We start from the raw sequence: 25,295 nt of genomic DNA on the forward strand, positions 1-25,295 counted from the left end.
AGGATCCAGTGCCCCTACTCCAGTGATGTTTTAAAATTTACCCAGGGGAACCACTTCAATAGGAGAGATAGAGGGAGGCCAATCCCACCTCCACACATACTCCAGAATATTTCATAGCCAGTGACTAGGGCACACACCTGAGAAGAGGCAAACTCGAGCTGAAATCCCGTCTCCCTTTCAGGTGGTGGAGGGACTTGAACCAGGGGTTTCTTGCTTTCCATGTATGTGAGTACCCTAGTCATTGGGCTAGTAATGATGAGGGAGGTGGTGCTGCTTGCAAAAATGGCATGGGTGCCTAATGCCAAGAGAGAGTTTTCAGTTGAGAATCCTAAGCCAAGAGAGAGGTCTCCCAGCAGCCTATATTTAGATGGCAACCTCCCTGAGGAAGGTGGGGTTAAGGGTACCCACTCATCTTGGCTAGCATATGTGGGGACCCACATAGTGTGCTGGCTTTTGTGAATCCTAGCCGAGGCACTTGGTTTTCCTCATTCATTGTGTAAGCACCTACTTCAGGCTTTGTGACTCCCAGGGATTTTCTAGGCACCTAAAAGTTAGGCATGCTGACGCTGAGTATCTCAGTGCCTGAATTCAATTCTGAATTTAGTTCATACTGCCCCTACCTAATATGTTAACAGATCTGTCACAGCAGCATGTGCTGCCTTGGAGCTTGTGGAGGAATTCCGGATCAGTTGGCTTCTTATGCAAATGCTTAACTTTACTACCATGAGTAGTCCCACTGAAATTGGACCTAAATGCATAGATAATTCTTTTTCTATTTAAAGTTACTGAGATTCAAATTTATCTCTTAAAATTCATCCCTTTAAGAAGAATGTGCAGTGTTTAGTAGGGAGCTAAGAAATGGAAACATGGATTATTTATACACCAGCATGTGCTACTACTGCGTAATACCAATTAATGTTAAAAAATTCCTAAGGATTCATTAACATTCATTAACACCATGTGTCAATGTGTTGCAGTTTAAAACTACAGGCAGCACAATATCCCCATGAGATTTGTGAAATGATCATCCAGAACGACAAAGGTTTCACTTCATGAAAAAAGGGCCATTGAAATTCTATCAATTTTTTGGTGTTCTCAAGAAATGTCTCCAGGGCACCTCTGGATGGAAAACTTTACATTATATTGGAATGTGAATACTATAGATGAAGAAGCCTAAATCTATTTTTGTTCTTGGTGGTAGTATTAATTTAAACTTTTAAAATGTTTTGATTTCAACTTCTGTTTAGTTTTCCACCCTAATGTGACCTCATCTTTCCATGTAAACATTAGAAAATGGGTTGAAGGTAAACTATATTGTTTTTATTTCATGCAGTCTTTCAAGGAAAATCATTTTAAGAATGATAACATCATAGATCTGATCTTATTTCTTCTATCTCGTTGTTTCATGTAAAAATGGATGTTTTCAGTTGGCTTTAAATCATATCTTCTGCCACTGAGTGGTTAAGAAATAAACAGATCATAATTATCCCATTGTAATTCACAGCTAAATTAGTTTTTCAGCTATGGAACGTCACACTCCCAGTGGACTCTGTCAAAATAGCTGATGTCCCATGCAGTGAAAGGATCATCCAGGTGTAGATTGATCCTTTGTAGCGAGAGTAGTGGTTCCTGTGCCACCCACCAAACCCTGCTGCTGGGTTAAGGTACGTGATGAAATCAAAAGGGACATCCTTATGCCCCACTGAGCCCCAACTTCTATTTTGGCCCCTTAGCTCAGTCTTCGTGCTACTCTGCTTTATGCCTGGATACCAGCATAGCTATCTCAAATGGAGATTTGCAAAGGTGATCTGTATATCACCTTTCCACATATACACCCTATTTGTGCTATATGCGCTCATCAGCTATAACCTAGGATTTGATCTACCCTATGGAAATTTAAATTGGTTGGTTAGTTTCAGAGATCCATCCCTACCTTTGCATAATCAGAAAGGCTCTGCATATGAGTAATTCCTCCCTGAGACGAGCCTCCAAAGAGGTGGGCTGTTGCGTAGCTGTGATATGGCAGGCTATGAATGGGTAACCTTCCCTCAGAATTGCAATTGGGTTGCACCGCTGTGGCACCTCAGACTGGCAACCAAGTTCATTTACTAATTTGGCAGATTCAACAGAATCTATCAACAGAACCTAATCAACAGAATTTATGCAGTGTGGCTTTTGTTATTCTATACTTAAACCATTACGTACAATGGATTTCCTAAGAGGGATAATGACAGGAAAGAGCTACACAGAGTGGATTCTTGAGAAAAATGTCAGCTTGTGCACACTAAGATGGAGAAAAGTAAATTCTCATTAGCAATGGGATTTTTAGTAAATCCTTAAAACCAACAATGTTACCTGTGTGTGTGTGTGTGTGTGTGTGTACACAGATATATAATGTATATACACATATACTCTTTTTTTTCAACTAGGTCTGTGTATTCCTTTCCCAGTGGCAGTTGATTAATGAACTATAATAAAGAGATATAACAAAGATGCTATTAATTCCTGATTCCCAATGCATTTGCAGTGATTTATACTTTCCAAAAGGAAACATAGCACTTAATAATTTCCAACAGTTCATTTAATATGGGAGTCTAAATGGAAATAAATACTAAGAAGTGATGAATACATGGAATATAAAGAGCTAGTGAAACAAGCCATCCCATCTCAGTTCTTCAGTACTGGTTGAGAGTTAAGAGTGTTTCAGGGGTCTATTTTTCTAGCAGGGGCACTGCACACCAAATATGCATTCTGCCTCTTAAATATAATTACCAAGATGTAAACAATGATGACATACAGTGAAATGATAAAATGCCATCTGTTATGATCACTTTTGGGAGGGATCCCAGGTTTTCATTATTCAAGAATAATTATGAGTTAGTCTTAGAACAAAACAAAACCTCAAACAAAATGTTAATAAAGACTAACTGTAAAACAGTAGAATAAATCTAAACCACAGAATTTTTTGTCTTTGTCAGTGGCTTTCTGTTTCTTGGAGGTGCACTTTAAACTTGGGACTGGAAAAGCGGTCATACTGAATGCAGTTTTTTTTTTTATCTGATTTTAAAAGTACGTTTGGTTTGTATATAGTGAGGAATATTAATTAGGGGAAGAACTGTACAATTAAAGACAGAAAAGTTTGGCAAAGACATAGTAACTGTTTTTAGCCAAAAGATATGAAAAACTTCTCAAACATCTTTGCCTAAAGTGAGACAGTCTTCTTCTTTCAGCACCTTAAAATATTACAGGGTAAATGTTTGGTACAGTGGATGATGATCTATTAGGACAAAAATTTAGCCATGAATATCTCCTGTCTCTCATCTTCTGGAATTAACCATATGTGAAATCCTATGCTTAATTGTGTCTGTCTTTAGGAAGTTCAAACTGTCTAATGTATAGTGTATCCCATCTTTAGGATACAATTTTGTCAGGAATTATGTAACATTTTTGATACCTGCATGATTATAGTGACTGTTTAATGTGAGTATGGAAAAGTGAACAAAAGAAGGGGCTAATTAAGAAGAGGGCTGAATCAATGGTCAAGGCTCACAATTTATTGAAGAATATTAAGAGAACATGTAAGAAAAAGGCAAAAGGAACAAATCCAGGACACCTTGCACATTCATAACTTCATTCTTCCTCAGTGGAGGTTTGGCTGCACACTCAGTACATGCAGAATAAGTTAAAAAACTATCAGAAATGGGTGTGGGATCATATATATATATATGAATATTGCTGTCTGAGGAATTTCAAATATCATTCATTGGTATTGAGTGAAATAAAAAGAATGAATACTAAAAATTAAACTGGAGATCTGGGAAATGTTAAATGAGAAATTATCCTGGATTTACATTGGTGCTAGTCAGAGCACAATTTGGCCTATTTTATTTTGTAGAATTAATTTTACTTATTGACAATAAAATAGGAATTTTACTGATGATTAGTGTTTGTGTACTTTAAAACAAACGTGAGGATGAATTTGATACCCTTTGTCTCAGGGTACAATGTATAAGTGTCCCAAAATAGTTCTATCAATGCATCTAATCCTTGATCTTCAAGGGTATGTCTACACAGCAAAGAAAAACCCGTGGCTGGCCCATGCCTGTGGACTCAGGCTTGCAAGACTAGGGCTGCAGGGCCATTTCATTGCTGTGTAGACTTCCTGGCTCTGGCTGGAGCCCGAGCTCTGGGACCATCCCACCTGCAGGGTCCTAGAGTCCTGACTCCAGCCTGAGCCCAAAAGTCTACACAGCAATGAAACAGTACTACAGCACGATTCCCATGAGCCTGAGTTGGCTAGCACAAGCCAGCTGCAGGGGTCTAGTTGCTGTGTAGAGAAACCCTAAGGTTTCCCATCTCATTTTTGTGTAGTTTCTTTCTGGAGGGAAAAAGAAGCTGTTGATTATTTCAACTTTGATGCAACTTCTCTGGAAATTACTTATTTTTGTTGAGAATTCAATGGCATTTCCTCCTGTGATGGAACTGGGAAAGGATGAGATTTCATTGTCTTAAATTATTTTCTGGAAAACAATGGAGTTACCACATCATGCTATAGGAACACCGCACTTTTGAAACAATTTGTTTAGATTATTTTTTTTTCCCTCAGCAGGATCTCCACAACCCCCCAGAGACTGGAAGGCACTGTAGGAAATCCAGCCTCTTTTTCATGGGGAAATGGGTTAATTACTACTTTCTTGGAAAGTCAGCATCCACTATGTTAAAGCAACTCTATCTTAAATATCTGTTAGTACTCCAAATTGCATGTAACATTCCTCATTTATTACACAAGACACACTATCCCAACTAATTTTAGATGTGTATGTGTTAGGAGAAAGAGGGGGAAGAACAGTACTGTTGTTCATCTAGAAAAAATAAAGCCTCCCAACTTCTGCACATGTTCTTTCATGCATCTTAAATCTGTAACCCCACATACATTAAAATCCCTGAATGTAAAGCAATATAGCCAGAGCATCCTTCTGTCCCTTGCCGGCCATCTAAACAACTAAACATCTTTTCCTTCCCCACGTGGAAGTAATTCAGAGTCTAGCAAAGGTTCTGGGCTAGCTTCTCAGCTGGTGTAAATTTGCATAGCTGCATAGAAGGCAAAGGAGCTAGCACTCTGAGCCTAACTACATTCCTGATTGTTTTAGCTCATTGCTCCCAGCAGGGGCATCGAAGACCCCTCTGTGCTTTTCACCCTTCGCAACTTCTCTCTCCCCAGCAAAAAAAAACAATTAATCAAACAATCAAAAACAAACACCCCGACTGATGCCCAGTTGTGTGGCACTTTGGAGTCTCCTTTTTGGCGCACTTCTGGAGTGGGGTCCCACAAGACTGCAAGCCTCCCCCAAGGCATGTTGACCAATGTGTTCATCCTGTCACATTAGGCCTTTAACTTAGTGTTGTAAATTTGTCATTACATTTTTTCCTAAAAATCAAAGGTTATTCACAGTCACCCCATTGACACCCAGATCTTGTCCCATGGGGCCGGAGAAACTACTGGTCAGAGGTCCCTTTATTTTTGCGGAAAATCAGTCTTACCTGAGTATTAGGGATTACTGTTGCCCAACCTGCCTTTAGCTGCAATAGGGCTGACACAAACTTCTTCCCGGCCTGTTGCCTGCAATTGAGCCAGAGTCTGTAAGAACTCCTCAGGGATTGTACAGCTCTGCACAGTCCTCTGCAATGAGTTGTGTCTGAAGCCAAAACATAACCCTAAAACAGATAGGCCTGGAAGTCTTTTTCCAAGATCTCTGCAGATTAGATTTTAGAATAACTCTTTTTGTTGCTCTCATGGCTACTGGGGCACTGTATTTGCAGAAGAAACATCCCGTGCACATTTCTTTTTTATACCTGCTTTTCACAATTATGTGATTTTTACTGTATGTTCTGTGATACAAAGCACCTGCTCAGTCTTGCGGTGTTAGGGCTGCCTCCTCTGTTGGGACGGGACTGGGATAAATCTGCCCCACCCTGGATGAGTCTTTTAGCTTCTCCCCTCAGTACCTCTGGTTTACAGTGTTCAGAGTGGGCCTTGGTTTGGGCCTGAGAAATGCCCCTCCGACACAGGTGGGGGGCATAAGTCTATAAAGCCCAGACCCAAGGGGAGCACCTTTCTTTGGCCCCTTCGGTGGGGTTACAGTTGTGGTGGTGGTGGGGCAGTATCAGCCCTTCCCCCAAGCTGGTACCTGGGGTTTTTTGTTGTTCTTCCTGTGGGAAGAAGCACCATCTCCTGTGTTGGAGAAGTTTATCTCCCTACTGCCACAAGCCTTCTGACCCCCCCCCCCCTTCTCTGTAGCAGAGGTGGGATTTTAATAGGCCTGGAGTAGCTTTTGATTGGGCTCAGGTGCCTCTAATTGACCTGAAGTAGCCTCCTTCCGGCTTGCAGGAAAAAGGGCCTTTAATATTCTAGTGCTGACATCCTGGCCTTCAAGTACCCTCTAGTAGCCAACCAGCCTGGCTTTGTCTCAGTTCTTATACTATTATTATAAAGGCCTGCTTGGTATCTGACAAAACATTTATGAAAGGTAAGAAAACATCTTATTATGTTTCCGTTAACTGTAATTTTTATGTTTATAAATTAAACTTTTTAAAATTTAAAACACAAAAAGCTAGTTAAAAATTAACCACTGAGGAATCTATGATGGAAACAGGTTGTACTTTGTGCTCATGGAATAAAAAGTGATATCCTCCTTAATGTGTTTGCCTTTATCCTCCATATATCCTCCCCAGCCTCAGTCCTCCAAACACTTATGCATATGCTTTGCTTTATTTTCATGAGTAGTACCAATGAAGTCACTATTTATTAATAGCTAGAGTGAGACTTTAGAACACATTAGAAATGGCCTTAAGGGAACAATACTGCACTAGTTTTGGGATAGTGCATATGATCTAATACTCATGATCTTTTTCATCTCAAACATCTGTGAACCTATTGATTGTCCACAGATCTTCCTAACCGAGGAATTATTTGTGTATATAGCTCACATAGGGCCTAAATATGCCATTCAAAATGATGGCAAAATATACTCATTGACTGGAATAGGACTAGGATTAGACCCCTTTAAAAAATGTACAATCTTTACAGGAGAAAAAAAAGTGGCCACCTTCCAAGACAATTTAGATAATTCTATCTTTCTGTTATATTACCCTTTTAAAAACACAAGTTCTGACAGGATCCCATTGTTTTTAATAACCATACATTTGAGTAGAAGATAGATTAGTTCTCAAGCAGAAGCGGTGGGTGAACATATACTAACTGTGGGTGGTGTGGTAATTAAAAGCCAGGAAAACTGCACTTTCTGACAGTTTCACTAGACAAAACAGTATGTGGAAAATGTCTTGTCATGTCTAATTGCTACAGCTGTTTGGATTGTGTTGTACTGGGACATCAACTATTCAGCAACTGGTAGGAGGCATTAATCCTCAGGAAGATTCACTTGCTGATTTATATACGTTCCTCTTTGAGATCAATCCCTCCAATCGTTGACTCTAAGGTACAGTCTGACTGGTGAAAGATTGAAAATATAATGATAGAAGACCTAAATTTGGGGTAGTGCAAATCTTAGTGAATTAAGCCAATATAATTACTTAATAATAATTAATATAATAATAAGGTATACTCTGCTGAAGAGCTGAAGAGTAGTCTACATAATCAAAATACTTTTTGCATAAACATTACTAACCATCTCCAGCTCTGGATCTTTACCCCCACAGAATGTCTACCTGGAACATTATAGTTGCCTTTTATTTTATTAATATTATGATATGTACATTCACAATAGCTTGGAAATATAGATGAATGTGCTAACAACATGGTAGCATCAGACCACACTGACTTTTTATTCTTTAAATTTTGATTTTTTCAATTTAGTTTGTTTGCCAATTTTTAATATGTAATTTATTTTTATAATACGTAAATAGAATTTGTTTTACTAAGTAAATATGATAGACAGTACAGTATGTTGCACTGAATATAGTTCTGCAGGAATGTGGGTACAAATCTCAGGGCAGACTACTAAGAAGCAGAGTACAAATCCCAAATTGGCTGTGAATTCTATACTTAGATTTCACTAACCAAGTATCAAATGTAAACTCCTCAAGCACTATGACAGCCTTAATATGGAATCACAGGCAGTACCTTGGGGTACTCCATTCTGTCTTGCTGTCCAGGTAAGTTTGCCTTTGTGATAGATGGTTCCTTCACCATCACAACAATATTCAGGTTACTTCCAGTCCCAAGGGACCAGTCACTTACCCCAGGTAAATTTCACCTTAGATCTCATACCAAAGACAATGTTTGTAGTCATTCCTATAATAAACTATTTAAAGATTTATTAACTAGGAAATAAGAGTTATTTGGAAGGTTAAAGCAGGTTAATATATATGCACACACAAATGAGATACAGTTGTTAGTTTAAAAAAGTAATAGAAGCTTCAATACTAAGCAAGCTCTATATATTCTTTAGTGCTAACCCAGGCCAAGCCCTGGGAATCTTTCACTTATGCTTAGTAATCCCTCAGAGTCCAAAGAGCATTAAAGATGCAGTTTCTCCTTGTTAGGACTTATTATTCCTTCTCTATTTTTGTTTTGAGTTGCAAATTCAGCTGTTGAAAGGAATTTACTTGCACATCTCCTCTTCATGGGAGGGCAAGGAGGAGAGAGCAAACATCAGCCTTTTGTCCTCTGATGATTCATCTCATGTTGATGGGCCTCCTTGTTGGGTTGGAGATAATACCTACAGTTGGAAAATAGTATCACACTCATTCATGCTTCTTTCCTGTCTGGTGATTTATAGTTACAGAGAACACACTTAAATATTACCTTATAACATGGGATATAGATATTATAAGTGAGATTAATGCATGCAGCATTTCATAAAGTCTAAACACTAAACACATTCTTATAACTCTAATACCCACTTTAACACTGCTAACACACAAGTGAGCCAATCTGGTTCCAGCTACGTATTCATCAGTGTTCTGTTGAGACTTAGGCTCCTGGTCTGCCAGTGTCAGAGGTAGTGCTTCCAGAGCTTCAGAGAAAAAGCTGACATCCAGAACAACCTGCTGATTTGTGTTTCTATTGTCAGTAAATGGTGTTTTTTATGTATTCATAATAATATTTTATTTATAAAAAACGTACTTCTCCAAAAGTAGCACATGCAATCATATAAAAACGTGAATTTAAAAAGAAAAAACTACCTAAGGTAACTATTTTACTATTAATATTTTTTTAATTAAGGGTGAAATCCTGGCCCCACTAAAGTCAATAACAAATTCATATTGATTTCAATGGGCTAGGATTTCACAGCATATTAATTAATTTCTCATCCCTAATTGGATGACTGAAATGTTTTTGTTAGGAATATAATGATTAACAAGCTTCCAGTATGAGGTTTTTAAGTAATACATATTTCTGATACAATTCATGGAAAATTTTGGTATGTGCAAATATTTCAGTGAACACATGGTAGCTGCGTGAATATTCACACATAATTATTCATGAAAATATTTACAGATCATTTTTTACTATTTGACTATTTTGCTCAATTATTTGACCTGATCAAAAGCAGCATATATACACTTTACATGGAGCCTTTCTTTATTCATGTTAATTTATTTTAATCACTTCTACAATTCTGACATAACAATCCAAAGCTCCATTTCCTGTCCCCAAATATATCCCTCTAAAAGGACATAGCATCCATAAAATAGAACAAGGAACAATAGCTTTATCAAACACATCTCTGGATATTGGGCAGAGAATTTACTGCCAAGACAAGAACAGCATCAGCAGCAAAAACTACATATTTAATCTATCACTTCTTAAAGTCACCTAGAAACATGTTCTTGCATTATTGTGCCAGTCAATTCACCTCTACATCTTACACAGAGCTAGCGTCCCTAGAAAAGCATACTGCGTGATTTATTACTTTGGAATTACTTCACAGTTAATGTTTTCAGGATACCTTAGAGTCAAGGCAATATATTATTATATTTTAGCTATTAATCAAACATTTCCTCATACATATTGAAGGCAGCGATAGATTCAAAGTGTGTACGTGGCTAATGTTCAATAGCACTGCACTATGGGGTAACCAGAGTCTATTGGAACAACTAAAGGAATAGTGGATTTGCAAATAATTAGGTTTGCTCAGAAGGAATCTAAAACAACTTTGAAATGGTCACTACACAGAATACAATGTATAATAAGTGAGGATGCTCAGTTCACCAAACCCTATGGTGCCCGTGGTGTCGTGCCAGGTGTACTGTGACTCAGGCAAGCCCTGTAGGTTCCTCAGTATCTTGGCCTTGTAGGCACTAACCCTGGTGGGTCCCAGTAACCACTCAGACACATGACTAAGGGAAAGCCTTTTGTTAGGCCTAGTAGGAAAGGTTGTCGATATCCTCGGTACAGTTCAATGTGAGTTTGTTTGCATCCCTGGTCAGTCCCATTGAGAGTCAGGGCTCTTCAGGCCTAGTAGGGCCTGTGGTGTTCTCTCCATTCCAGTCCCTATTGAAGCAACTAGGTGATTACAGGTTCCGGGCCAGGTTCAGTTAGAGTCTCTCAGTAGAGTCTTCTGTACTGGCTCTCTGCTTAGCTGCTACTGCTCCCCCATAAGTCCCACACAGGCCTGCACCCAGCCGTAGTATCTGGCACTTGCAGCCTATGCCATGTGCGGCTCTGCAAACAGTACCTAGGGATTCTGCTCTGACTTCAGCTGCCCTCCAGCTCCCTGCTTGCCTCCCCGCTGCTGCTTCAGCATCTCTGCAGCTCCTTGCTAGCCATGAGGCCATTTCCTCAAACAGAACACAGCCACTTCCAGTTTCAGGACCTTTCCTCTCACCTGGCCAGGAAAAAGGAGATGTGCAAGTGGTGGGGGTAGATGGGAGTTGTAGTCCCCTCCTTAGCAGATTCATCATAAAAATCCTGGTTCCACACAGCCACCCATATCATGTAAGAATTGCTCAGAGTAAAATCTATCAGTATAAATGCAGTTCAGGCTGCAAGTAGAGAGGTTGTGAGTATCACTTTAGTATAGTAGCTAGAACAGATTACTTCTCCCTCTATGATGGTTTAGCTGTTTTGGCCAGTACACTGGTGGGGGATGGAGGACCAAGGCCTCAGCCAAATCCTCACTCCTGATAGTCCACATGATTGTGGAGAGGAGTAGCAATCCCTGGAGGCGCCTCTCTTCCCTCAGGGCTGTGATGGAAGTAGCCTGTGCACCAGAATAAAGGGATGCCTTATGCCTATTTAATCCCCTATGTGGGCACAGAGGGATAACACTAATATTGTCTTAAAATGAGAACCCCAGATGCATCCAAGATATTTTGTTTTTCAATAGTTAGCAACTTGATTGGGTTATTACCACCAGATATTTATTAATATAATGCTGAGGGAAGAAAAAAATTCTAAAAAAAATAAAATCACTTCTCTACAAGTATGGGGAGAAGGTAGTCCTCCTTTTAAACAAAAGAATGGTAAATTTTCCTTTTAATAACTGGTGACTTAAAGGCTGGCTTCAGATATTAATTAGGTTTGGATTTAAGGGAATTATTCTGGATTTATATCAAAGTAGCTGAAAACATATTTAGTCCCTTTCATAATTTACTGTGTCATCTTTCAATTCAGAATATATTGGTCACCGAGTCCCTGCTCCTGAAAACATTGCACATGTGCTTAACTTTACCCCTCTGGGTAGCCCTGTTGATTTCAATGGAACTCCTCATGATAGTAATGTTAAGCATGCGTGAATTTTCAGGATGAGGGCCTAAGCTACCAATGAAAAATTGAAAATAAGGGTGTATATATAAGGGACAACTGACAACTATATTTCTGGAAATCTCTGTAATAAAATGGGATATTTACTGACTATCTCATTTCATTGACAGTATTGTGATTTTTTGTTAAATGTACAGCAGGAAACCACTGAGCCTTTGTAAATGAATTCATTGATATAACATTTAAGTGTGATAAATGAGATAAACTACTTTGGTACGCTTTAGTGGTTATATTGCTTGCAAACTACTTTTGCAACAGTTAAAATGTTGTACATCTGTCAGGCTCAGAGTCACCAGAGCATTATGTAAACAGGATCCGATTGATCTGTAGGTGGTATTTGCACTTTGACATGGCAAATTAGTTGTGGTCTGCTGATGTTCCCTGCCACTAATATGAGGCAGTTAAAAGCTTGAAATATGGTGTTAAAAGCAGAAGTATTTAGAAAAGTAAACATGATAATGCATTTAGAAGAGATTTAGAGAATATACGCAACAGCACAAATTGGATAACTTGAAGTAGTCTATGGATGGGACTTTCAAAAGTGCTCAGCATTGGCTTAAGTCTGCGCCCATCAAAGGCAATGGTAAAATGCCCATTGATTTTAATCGGAGCAACATTAGGCCAAAATAGAATAACTTTTGAAAATCCTGTTCAGAAGGCCTGATTCATCATTGCACTATTCAAGTTTTAAGCCAAGGTAGCTCCACTGATCTCAGCTAACCTCCACCAGTGTAAAACTGGAGTAACATAGTGGTGGGTACATTGGGTCATATGTTTATGAAGTTGCTAGAAGTGTACGGTTTTTCATTAAAATAAACCAAAACCAAACTTTTACTGTTATAGGCTGTAGTGTCCCCATCAAACCCATTTTCCTCCAAATTTAGAAAAGCAAGTGCTAGTCTATATTCAAAGAAGGACTCACTCCAAAGTTTCTCCTAATATAGATGTTGACTAATTTTGATAAAGGTTATAATAGAAATAGCTTTATTGTGTAGTTTGGTTGTTTTTTTATTGTGTGTGTGTGAAAGAAAGAGTGTATGTGTATGTGTGTGGTAGAAAGAGAAAGAGTGCTCACTATGTATAAGATATGAATTATCTATTTTTTGTGGGAAATGAGTTTAGATCCAGCTGCTGTAAAAGTTCTTTTCCCTCTGCTCACAAGCCTCTCCTCGTGGTCAGCACAGGTTCATGGGTCCAGTGAAACACAGTTGTCATGTAAAGTCTTTGTTGCAGAGGAAGAGGTGGTCTCTCAGGTATCTAAGATTCATATAATTATTCATGTGAACCTCATAAGTTAATTACAGATATGATTATATTTTAATAAATTCAAATTAATAAATTCCAAGGCCAGAAGGGCCTAATTTGATCACCTAGTCTGACCTCCTGTGGAACACAGGCCATAGAATTTTCCCCAAAATAATTCCTTTTGAACTAGAGCATGTCTTTTAAAATATATCCAATCTTGATTTAAAAATTGCCAATGATGAAAATCCATCACAACCCTTGGTAAATTGTTGCAAGGGTTAATTATTCTGACTGTTAAAAATGTGCACCTTATTTTCAGTCTGAATCTGTCTAGGTTCAACTTCTAGCCACTGGATGTTATAATTTTGTCTGCTAGATTGAAGAGACCATTATTAAATATTTGTTCCTCATGTAGGTACTTAGACTGAGATCTAGTTACCCCTTAACCTTCTCTTTGTGAAGCTAAATAGATTAAGCTGCTTCAGTCTATCACTGTAAGGCATGTTTTCTAATCCTTTAATCATTCTCGTGGCTGTTCTCTGAACTCTCTCCAATTTATCATCATCCTTCTTGAATTGTGGACACTGGAACTGGACACAGTAGTTGATATATTGTATAGTCAATTGCTTGACCACACTTTTGTTTGTTATGAAATATACTTGAGAGACCAAATAACCACTGTCAGTCAGATTTATTGCCATAAGCCAATAATAATGTAGTACAGGGAAAATGTTTTTTATGATAGTTTCTGAGAAGCTGTGGCGTGCTGCATCGTTACATTCACCTTATGCAGAAGGTATGCTCCCACAGTTACTTACACCCCTCGAGCCATCTTTTTATACCTTTCCTGTTTACAAGTAAAAAGTACAGTGTAAGTTATCTGAAACTAGATTTCACTAATCAGTTTTTTACCTTGTTTTTCTGGTACCATGGTGTATCTTTTATCTCTTTGGTCCGAACACGTGCGTTCCAGGTACCTAGGAGTGCAAAGGCACCTTTTAGGTTTGTACCAGGATAGAACACTCGTATAGCTTGTCCTTTTCCTTTGAGACAGTCCAGTCCTGGTCTGTCAGAGTAACTGATCTGATATGTCCTGATCCTGATTCCTGACAGTTTTCCTATTTATTTAAATCTAACCTTACTTCAGTAAATGCAAGATGTTATGTGTACTTAGCCTAAATTGGCCTACATCTTTATTATAATCATGTTCACATATGCTAACTGCTATAATAGATAGTGAGAATGATTCATATTAACATGATTCTATGTGTATAGTCAGCATATATTGGTCACAGTATTCCAGCAACAGTCACACCATTGACAAATGCAAAGATAAAAGAACCTCTTTACTCCTACTCGAGATTCCCCTGTGTATATATCCAAGCATCACTTTAAAGTCACTGCTTCCTAGGCGAGGGTCTCCCATCTTGTAAGAATGGTCTATGTTCTTTGTTCCTAGTCTTCTGACAAAGAGTGGCACCATACTAAGTTAAGCTGTGAATGGGTCTACCATGAAAAACATTTCTGGGATCACCCCTGCCTGCTACTTTGCTGTCATTTCTAGGTATTGAATACCTGCCCTGTATTTTCTTCAGTATGGTATGATGGGTAGTACAGACCCCATCCTGGGCCTGAAGGGGTTAGAGACAATCCTGGGCCCATCTAGCCCCGCCCTGCCAGACCTGCAGAGCATGTTCCAACTGGAGAGGAAGCTTAAAAGGGAAAGGCTAGGGAGGAAGACAAGACATACCCTGAGGATTCCTGAATGAGGGTGCTGAAGAAGCCTTGTGAAGACTAGAATTGCATGCTGAGCCCAGCTGGGGCTGAAAGTTGAGTTGTCTGTTCTTTTTCATTTGTTCTTTTATATTGGACTTGGAGCCATGATAAGAGATGCGTGGTTGGAAGTTTCCCAGAGGAGGTAACTTCAGGGGCACTCCTGGGTGCCAGACAGTGATTGGCTTTCCTAAGGGGTCAGAGCCCGATGAACTGGGAGGGCCCAGTCTCTCCTACCAACTGCCTCTGCAGCAGGAGCAGCATAAACCTCATTCCGACCCCACTCACACTCTGGTAATAAGAGGGCAAGGACATTGAAAACCCAGTGTGAAGCTGAGCCCATACACAGGTGAGGAATTGGACTCAAAGGCCTTCATACTGGGAAGTGAGGCTAGATGCTGGGTGTGCTACCCACTTGGCCACCTAGCACTCTGAGAATTCTATTACATATGGGGTTCTTGATTCTTGGCTTCCATTTTTATGGTACTTCTGTGCAGTTATTTCCATTTTAACCTCATCTCTAATACCTAAATTCTGAGTATTGCTTTCTTACTGACAGAAATCCATAAATCTCTTTGGATGTTATAGAATAGTGCACATGGCTACAGTTTTTTTAACTTTTGGCATTTTTCATTCTTCTGAGTTGAGCTGAAGTATCATTCTGTATCCTATCAGCGTCTTCCAGAAGTGAAATCAAATTTTTTTTAGGATTATTGATTCTTCGTAAAAATCCATAGATTATTTTAATCTCTGCCACAAAGATTAGATGGAGGGTTGCAAATTGCAAATGTGAGTTTAAATTTCTCAACAAGACTGCAATTTAACCTTTTAATTTGCTCCTAATCTTATTACAGGCCCCTTGAGGCTATACTTATCTTTAAGGCAATTGGAGTATTTTGAACATTCAGCAGGAGGATTTAAAAAGTCCTGCAGCAGGAAGAGGAATTCACATGAAGTTCTAAAGGGTTTCAGGATTAGGGTGAATACCCAGATTACTGAGTCCAACCTGTCACTCAAATTCTCATTATACTCTTAAGGTCAAATGCTCTGACCAGAATAATTTGGAGCATGGCTGCTCTTTACTTTTAACATTGCTGGAGTTTAACATCTTTATTCTTTGCAAGTTTCCTTTAAAGGTAATATGTACTGGAGTGTTATCTGCTATAATTGGCAGTGGTAAAATTAAGCATGTATAGTAAATGCACAATCATTCACTTTGCCCTTCTTTAGTGAATTTAGTGTTGGGAAAGATGCCTGATTGTCAGGCCTAAAGACCAACATGCCGTGTTTATCCACTCACTGGATAGCAGCAGTATATGCTTATTATAGCTTTCAAGTGTACTAAATTCACTCATGTTATTCTTTAAAGTGAGGATTTCTGTCACAGCCTGCCCTATAACCTTGGGTTTCCTAAGTGCCGGTGTAAACAGTGCTATGAAGGCGGGAGCTACCGCCACACGTGGGGGCTGGAGTAATTAAGTCAATGGGAGAGCTCTCTTCCGTTGCTTAGAGTGTCTGCAGTAGCATCACTGTAGCTGCACTGTTCTAAATTCTGTAGTGTAGCCATAGCCTACGGTTTTATTTTTAGTTTCCATTTGTTTCAGATTCCCCCCCCCCCCATTAACTCTCATGGTTCTTTTCCTGGCTGGACAATGGATGGGTACTTGAAGTTAGTTTCATGTAAACAACTGGTCTGAGAGGAGCCCCTCTGTGCTGTGAGGTGTACTTGAAATGGTCATACTGGCCATGAACATACTATTCCATATGCACAGCTACATGGATTCATAACCACATATATCATAATGACCAGCAGTTTCAGAACCTTACAGACCCTCCCCTCCCCCCCCACTGGAACCTTTTCTTGCTGCCTCCCAACTACCAGAGCCTTTCACTGCTGCATATAGCTATAACCTATCTTTCACGGTGTAGCTACATGTACCGTACATATGCCACCACAAGTTTAGACAAAGCCACATGTGTAGACATACCCAAGCTAGATTTAATTTAGCTGGCTCAGTCATCAATATCAAGGAAGCTGAAGCATCAACAGCTTCAGCATGGGTTGCACAAACCCAACCAGGACCCTGAGTACATACTTGACTGGCTAGCCCAGGCTGAAATCTGTGCTTCCCTGCCACTGGTACCTGATCTAGCCAGATTAAAGTTAGCTTGGGTATGCTTACCACATGTTGCAATCATATGCCAGTTTGCAGTGTACACGTAAATTTATTCTGTGGTTGTACAGTGTCAAACATAATGGATTCCCAAACTTGGTTGGGAGAGGGGTCCCTAAACGTTATCATAATATAAAGGTCAATAATAATTAACTACAGAATTAAACTCTAAAAGACATGTAGCTACTAAGAATTTCCCCACAGTTTGAATTTTCCTTTTTCTGAGCTGAGAAAACTACAGAGGAAAAAATGGCAAGATTCCTCATAGACCATTTTTGCTCTAGGGAGGCACAGAACTGCAATCGCAAGAATGTGAAAATTCATAGTTGAGGTGAATCATCGGAACTGTGTGGCAGGAGTTTGCACAATACTGTTTCTAGCCAGTGCTATCAGTCCCTCATGAGCATTAAATTAACTCACACATGCTTAGGTCAAAAGAAAATACAAGCAGAAAAGTAAATTTTGTACTGGATTGTAGAAGAATGATTTATTTATACCTCCACAGAATGCTAAAAATCAGATAAAGAGTTACCAAAAAAAAATGGCATTCAACAGAAACACCGAGCTACATTCGCTCTTTATATTTACAGTGAAGAGTACAGCTAGCATTTCATCTCCCCTTCTTCCAAAAGGAACAAGACAACAGTGTTCTCCAACCAGATTGTGTAACCTTCAAAGACAATACAGCTCATAAAAAAAGACCACAAATTGACTTATCCAACTACCACACAATATAATAAATGCTCTTATTCCAGGAACTTTCAGAGAAGGACTTTCTGTGTTATTTTTAACAGCAGTTCCACTTCCTCTTTTATATGCTACTTTTTCTTCGTTATATGCTACAGATGAGGCATCACACCACTCAGGACTTCTAAAATAAGCTTTATTATTTTAAGCCACTTTTTCAATGGTACTGGAAAGTTTCACAGGCAGTTCTTGGTTCTCAGCCCCTCTCCATTTTTTGATCTCTGAAATTTATTTTTCTACCATGAGCTATTAAGTAACCTGCCTTTTTTTTTTTAATTCTAAATTTCTATTTCATTTTATTCAGTGACAACAATGATTTATGGAAGAGTGTAGTGAGTGTGAATAGTTTCAGAGAATATCTTGAACTCTATTTTGTAGTTATAACTTTGTGTAACTTAACTTTGTGTTCTCCCTTCCTGAGGCAATGCTCCTGCAAGGGAGAAGCAACAAACAATGGAAGTTTTGGGTGCTGTTGGTGTCAGTTAAAAAAAGTTTACTAGTGATTTTTGGGAACCTCAGTTGTAGGGTACTGCACTCAGGGATTGCAGAAAATCAGAGCTCTGTAAGATCTGTCTTGTTGGCTAACAAAACAGAGGCATCCAAAATGAATGGTCACTTCTGAAAATTCAGGCTTGCTGTTACCTATGGATTGCTTACATGGAGCAGCAATGCATATTACAGGGGTGAGATTTCTAAAGTGAACGTAGGTATTGTGTACTAATTGGTCCATGTAGACACGAATGATGTACAGTAAAAGGTCCTTAGGGGACATGAACATAAAGAGCACTACATTAAAGTGCACTAGGGACCTTCTAGTATGACCAGCATGTCTAGACTGATAACATAGTACACGTTAGTGTACTTTAGAAATTACACCCCTGTAATGTGCATTGTTGCTATGTGTAGACATGCCCTAATATGTTTATGATCTATGGTGTTATCCCTTTATACAAACAATGCGTCCAATTCTGCTTCTATTTAAGAGCTGCAGCTTTTAAGAAAAGTACAAAGTGTCACAAAACTCGCTATAAAATCGTGACAGTTGCCAACAGGACCTGCTAGACTGAACAAATCCCTGGATTCAACCTCCTCTGATGATTGGAAAGTTCAGATCAAGATCTTATCATTGTTTGGACTTGTCCCTCCCTTTTTTAGCTGTCAGACCTTTCTTTTGCATGTTGGATTATGCCAGACTGTTTAGGCTCCCGGTTTAGGAAACGATAATAAAATAAGAGTTAAACAATTTTTAAAAAAATGATACAAATAAAATCTTTTCTAACAGTTTATATCTTCCCTAAACACACGTACTTGCAACCCACCCTGATCAGTTTCTGACAGTTCCAAACTGATTGGTTTGATTTAAAGTTCCACATGATTTTCCAGCTATTGTTAAGTGATGTGTGTTCTAACGGGACAGTATATCAACATGCTTCAAACTGAAAGTCATTTCAAAATGATGAAGTAAATCGATGCTGGCAAACAGCTTCCTGCAAATCTGGAGAACAGTTTTAGGCCAAGATTTTTTTTAAAGAAGACGCCTAGAATTAGTTTCCTAAGCCCATGGATCGGCACCTAAATAAGAAGCTTGATTTTCAAAAATGTCAAGCACATCAAAGCACTTCAAGCACCCAGTTTTAAAATTTTTGACATTAGATGGTAAGCACTTTTCATTTATCCATTGATGATTTATATCTAAACTCATCAAATGCCAGTTAGACTTCAGACACTACCAATTAAAATCTAAACACAAATAGATTTTGTTGCTGTTAATGCAAAGCTCACAGTTCCTTTGTTCCTTCTATTTGGTATCTCCAGCAATGAAAATTGCAGTGCTGTGATTGGCTTTGCTAGTTTGAAAGCCTGGTGTAGGAGCAGAGCTAGTGCTGGAGGACAATTTGGCAGCATGTGGAACTAGATCCAGGACTGAGATGGTGAGTATAACAAGGTGATTTGAACAACCACAGCTTATAAATCCCACCCGCCATTCATCTCCCTCTCAGCAGTGTTCGGTTTATGGCTGCTGGAGGGCTGAAGCAAATTTCTAGCTGGTTGGTTTTTAGGAGGAGAAAATGAGAGGATGAGGAGAACTGTATAATGGGACTGGAAGACACATTAGGGAATATGGCACTTAGGAAAGTCCTCATGTATACCTAAAGGGCCTGACCATGAAGCACTTTTACCATTGACATCTACTGGAGTGGAGGCAGAATGGAGAGTGGCTTTGGAGAACCACTAGGTCTGGAAATAAAAGTCTGCATATTCTTTCTCTTTTTGGAAAGATCTCTTGTGGAGACCATCTGTCTATGAATAAAACAGTGATAAAGGGAGAGACACTAAATAGAAAAAATAATTGTTTTATTATTAGTAAACATTTATATTATGAAAGCGTCCAAGCACCCCAATCAGGATTGGGGCTCCCTTGTTCCAGGCATACAAACAAATAAAAGATAAACTCTGCCTTGGAGTGTTAAGAGTCTAAAAGGACAAAACAGACGAAGGATAAGGAACAGGCTTATAACATGCAAACAATTAAATATGGTGAAGAACTGGCACAGCTTTATTAGTTATGTTTCAATTCAGAATTGAACATAACCAAAAACAGCATTCAGAATGCTCTGTTTGTCACACTAAATCTAAAGGAGAACATTTTTTTTCATAATCTAATTTATCAACTGGAAACAAGATTGTTGCATCTATCTTCTGAGAAAATATTATTTTGATAAAGTTGCATTATTATTTTGATAAAGTACATGTACATTTGAACTAAATGCCAATTTAATTGTTTTGAAACAATATGAAATGATCGAAGAAAAACAAAGGTAGTATTTGGACATTTTTGTGTGTATACATTTTAAATATTTCAGTAACTTAGTCTGAGGATAATGGGAACAAAATACGCTTGGAGATCCAAAAACTGGCCTGTGTTTTGTAGATCAAATATGGAGAGTACCCCAACTTTCACTGGACTCAATGGATAGTATAGATATTCAGCACTTCTGTAAGTCAAGCGACTTCCTACACATGTATTCAGGGCTTTAGTTCCTCAAGGTATTTAACCACAAATTCTACTTTAAACTCATTAGGCATCCTATTGGTTTCAAGTTAGGTGTGTGCTCGAGTACTTTGATTAATCGAGGCCTAGGTGTGTAACTTTAAGGCCACAGAGATGGAAGAATTAAAATTTTTATTTTTGTTAACATTTTCAGGTTTTTTTTTTTTAAGGTATTCACTCATTTCCAATCATTAGATTATTCTTAGGTATGTATTGTGACAGGGCCAGACCGCATGGCTATGAAAGAGTGCTGGAAGGCATGTATATTAGCCCCAGGCTCCATAAAGCCCTCTTCCCTGGATAACCCAGCTGGGGCTAATTCAAGACAATTGGGCCAATTAGGCCACCTGGAGCCTATCAAAGAAGCTGCCCCAGCAGTTAAAAGCCTCCAATTCAGGCAGGCCAGGAGGGCTGAAAGGGAGTTAACAGCCAGAGGAGAGGAGGCAGAGCAAAGAGAAGCAACGCAGAGCAAAGAGAAGAGAAGAGAAGCAGAGCGGAGAGGAGCTGCCCTGCCCTGCCCTGCCCTGCCCTGCCCTGCCCTGCCCTGCCCTGCCCTGCTGCAGTGATAGCCGCAGGGCTTGGGACTATCATCCGCTGCTGCTACCACACTGAGATGGAGAGGCTTCAGTTGGGGAAGGCTGAACAACCCTTCACGCCGGTACCAGGGAGCAGGCTACCGGCCGGGGGGCCACAGACAGGTGACCCAGGGAAGGTAGTCGGTCTCAGGGACTAATCAGGGTGAGACCACTCCTCACAGGGTCCCTGGGTCGGGGGCCCGGGGCAGAGGGCGGGACCAGGTCCCCCCCCCCCTTCACTCCCCTCCCAGCTGCACCACTGGCGTAGCCGGTGAAGCGCAGGATCCACAGGGTGGAACAGGCGCACCCCGCCACAGTATTTTATGATGAAATCCTGATTTCACTGAGGTCAGTGGCAAAACTACTGGTGACTTCAAGGGATACATCTACACCACAACTGGAAACATACTTCCTAGCATAGGCAGACAGACAAGTACTAGCTCCACTCGAGCTACCATGCTAAAAATAGCAGTGTTGATGTTGTGCAATGGGTGATGGCTTGGGCTAGCCACCTGAGCTCAGACCAAGAGGAGCAGGTGAAATCATACTGGGGCTAACCTGAGCTGCCACCAGTGCCACAATGCTATTTTTAGCATATTAGCTCAAGCAGAACTAGCACCTGCCTCTCTATCCAGGCTGGGAGGCACAGTCCCAGATACCGGGGCCCCATATCTGCATTCTTCCACATACACAGAATCAGAGGTTTCTTGAGTAATACATGATGTTACACTTGGTCATCATGGACTGGGATCAAACCTGGGACCTCTGTAGCTTAATGTGTGAGCATCTACTGCATGATCTAAAAATACATCTCTAGCAGTTAAGGGTGTGGTATGCTCATCAATCTCTAGATGGTTAAGCTGCCACTGGAAAGGGCTAGAGTGCCACACCAAGCAGGCAGGGGTGACATTACTACACGTGATCGTGTTACTTTGATTGTGAAAAGCAGAAAAGCTTTCTTTGCTATTATTATTCCTGCTGTGATTTCTTCTTTCCTTTTAATAAATGGATAAATATAACACTTTATAAAGCATTTTCTAGTACTGGGTGCACACTGGTGCCAGTGTTTTGAACTTCATGCACAGTCTTGGACTGTTACTTGATTTTTGGGATATGTTTTCATTATATCCGTTTAGTTCCATCATGGCATTATGGATCAGATAAGACTATTGCTTTTGGACTCCATTTTTAACTATATATTAAGTGGATCACAGAGTCTGTAAGAAAAGAAAGATACAGCAGAAATAGCACTATCATTATGTAATTATCTGCCATTGCCTCAGAAATGCACAAAAAAACCAAGTGGGCACAGGGGATAAGACCCTAAGCCTATTGTGAAGTCCTGTCCTGGTCAGATGGTAATAGGCTGAGATACCTGAGAGTACTGACCCCTCCTATGCCAATAAAGTAAACTGACTGTCTAAATACTCAGAAGAAAGGTGAAACTAAGAATGAGATCATAATTGCTGTCCAAAATCTTGTACTAACAAGAGATTTGCAAATTTAGACAAAAATACAGAGCCAGCTGATGATGGAACGTCAACCATCTACATGAGGAGTCAACCAACATCAACATGAGGAGTATGGAGCTAGAAAAAACATTTAGATTTGCCTTAATCATGCCACACTGTCAGACACAGGGAATTTTTTTTCCTCAGCCTTTATGGTGTGCAGTAACTCGCTGACTTATGAGTAGAGCTACTCAATTTTTTTCCTAATGGAATGTTTTTTGATTGGAAAAATGGTGTTTCATCAAAACCTAAACTTCCCATGGATATGGGTCTATTTCCATAAAATTTCATTTGGAAAAAAAATTGAAAAAAACTTTTTAATATGATTGCACCATCCTGTTTTGACATTTTTTGGTATGGAATGTTTTGATATTTTGTTTCAAGTGAGTTTTCATTTAGAAATTTCTTTTAGTTTAAGCTGTAAATTTTTTTTAAAGTTGAATTTGAAATGATTGACCCAAAACAAAAATGTTTTCAAAAATTTTGTTTCACAGGAAATTTCTAAATTCTTTGATTTGGAATTAAAACAGATTTCAAAATTGTAGAATTTCCTGCAAAATTGAAATTCCAGTTCCTGCCCAACTCTACTTATGAGAGCAAAGCATGCAAAGGAGGAGATAGTTATAATCAGTGTAACAATATTGATTTTTTCCAAATGAAGCAAGTTTTAAGATAGCTTGTGTGTGATGAGATGGTTTTAATAATGCCTTTTCTGTTTTCTTCCACATCAGAGTTCACTGGAAAAAAAAACAACTCAAACAAATAAACACAAACAACAATAAAACACCCTCATTCTTATTATTGTACTATATCTCTGTGAAGTGTGTCATTTTGGCATGGATTTTCCTATTTGTTTGGACAGCATTTAGCATACTGCAGTCTATACCATAATAGTGATCATAATAATATTTGAATTCTACTATTACGTAACACAAGGCATGCATTTATATAACTATGCAGGTAAAATAGTATCCCTGAACTCAAATAATTAATTAGTAACTCCTTTGATGTTGTTCAAGAAAACTGGGCCTTTAAATGTTTAGTTGAACTGGATTAAGTAGCACAACTAAAGAAAGCATTTTGCTGATGTTCAGATAACATGTTATCCCTTTCCCCAAAACAGCAGGATTTGTGATCTCCCAATAACGTTGTCTTATTGTCAGTAATTCTTTTGCAAAATACCTTGCCTCCTGCAGTGCATGAGGACATTATAGAAATCTGTACAGCATTATAATCCACCACATCTCTAAATGCTTTTCCTAAACTGTTTTGAAATCTAAATCAAAATGTGGGAATATGATTTATATTAAAATGATGTATTCTAATAAAATATGCCTGTTCCAGCACTAAGCTTCTGAATCGTCCATCCAAACTTAATCAGGGTTCAATTATTTCCTTAAGCATGTCTAGTATTTAGTCTCTAGATACTCTTAAACAGTTTAACATTGGCAAGAAAGTATTTTGTTTTCCTTTCATAACTTGGCTGAATGATCAAATTCTTAGCCAAGAATGATACAAAGAACCTCCAACTGTCTCTGTCTAATTTGTCATTCTTTCATCCATTGCATTTAAAGAACACTGATTATCAACCCTTTGTTTTTTATTAGCCTCCAACCCAAATGATTCAAACATGAGTGCCGATGCAGAACAGTGACACATCCCTGTGGTTGGAGAGTGGAAAACTGAATTTCCTGCTCCCACCCTGTGGGAGCACTTCAATTTTCAGCAGTCAGCATTGTGTATGTTGTAATGATGTGCTTGAATAAACAAGGCCCCAGTTTTTAGTGCTCACTCATGTACTTGGCTCTTCAACTACTTATTGTGTACCAAAGGGGAATTTTTATTTCAGGTGCAGCTTCTTAAACTGGTCAATGCTTGCCCTGTAATATAGCATGGAGTACATTACACGAGTCATGTTCTCTCTAATGAGAATAGTTTAGATTCCCTGAAAATTATGTGACTCCTTTTGCTTCCCCACTATCACTAAGGTTTTCCAAGCCACATAAAAGTTGTGCAGTACTTGGAAGTTTTGGTTGGCAGATCTCATGCAAACCTTTCCTCTGGTTTTAATCTTTGGAGATTTGCACCCCTTGAAGTTTACTTTGAATCTTGGGTTCTTTTGGATCAAAATGAAACTCAATCAAATTCCAGCTTTCCCAGTGGGCTTCACACAAAAACCATAACTTGTTCCATTTTTCTGCTTTATTAAATTATCTGTTCCAATCCTACAAAGTTATAACACACACAAAGAAACCGATTTAAACTTGTTGGCAAACGATGTGCCTCAGTCCATGTTGTGACACACATAGAACTGCCTTCTATGATGAGATGATGGGCTCTGTGGCTATGGGGAAAGCAGTGGATGTGATATACCTTGATTTAGCAAAGCTTTTGATACAGTCTCCCACAGTATTCTTATCAGCAAGTTAA

General features: G+C 39.1%; 1 long non-coding RNA gene across 1 annotated transcript in view; it reads left to right on the forward strand.

The window, feature by feature from the left end:
* The window catches only part of LOC137161619 (uncharacterized), a 52,075-nt gene extending 27,424 nt beyond the window's left edge, over nucleotides 1-24,651 (forward strand). Inside the window, exon 4 of the long non-coding RNA XR_010922141.1 lies at nucleotides 24,473-24,651. This is a non-coding gene — a long non-coding RNA (uncharacterized lncRNA). The remainder of the gene's footprint in view (nucleotides 1-24,472) is intronic.
* The last annotated feature ends 644 nt before the right edge of the window (nucleotides 24,652-25,295 follow it).

Source organism: Emydura macquarii, unplaced genomic scaffold (genome assembly GCF_026122565.2).
Source record: "Emydura macquarii macquarii isolate MOO-44397 ecotype Brisbane River unplaced genomic scaffold, CSIRO-AGI_Emac_v2 contig_2362, whole genome shotgun sequence".
NCBI classification, from domain to species: Eukaryota; Metazoa; Chordata; order Testudines; family Chelidae; genus Emydura; species Emydura macquarii.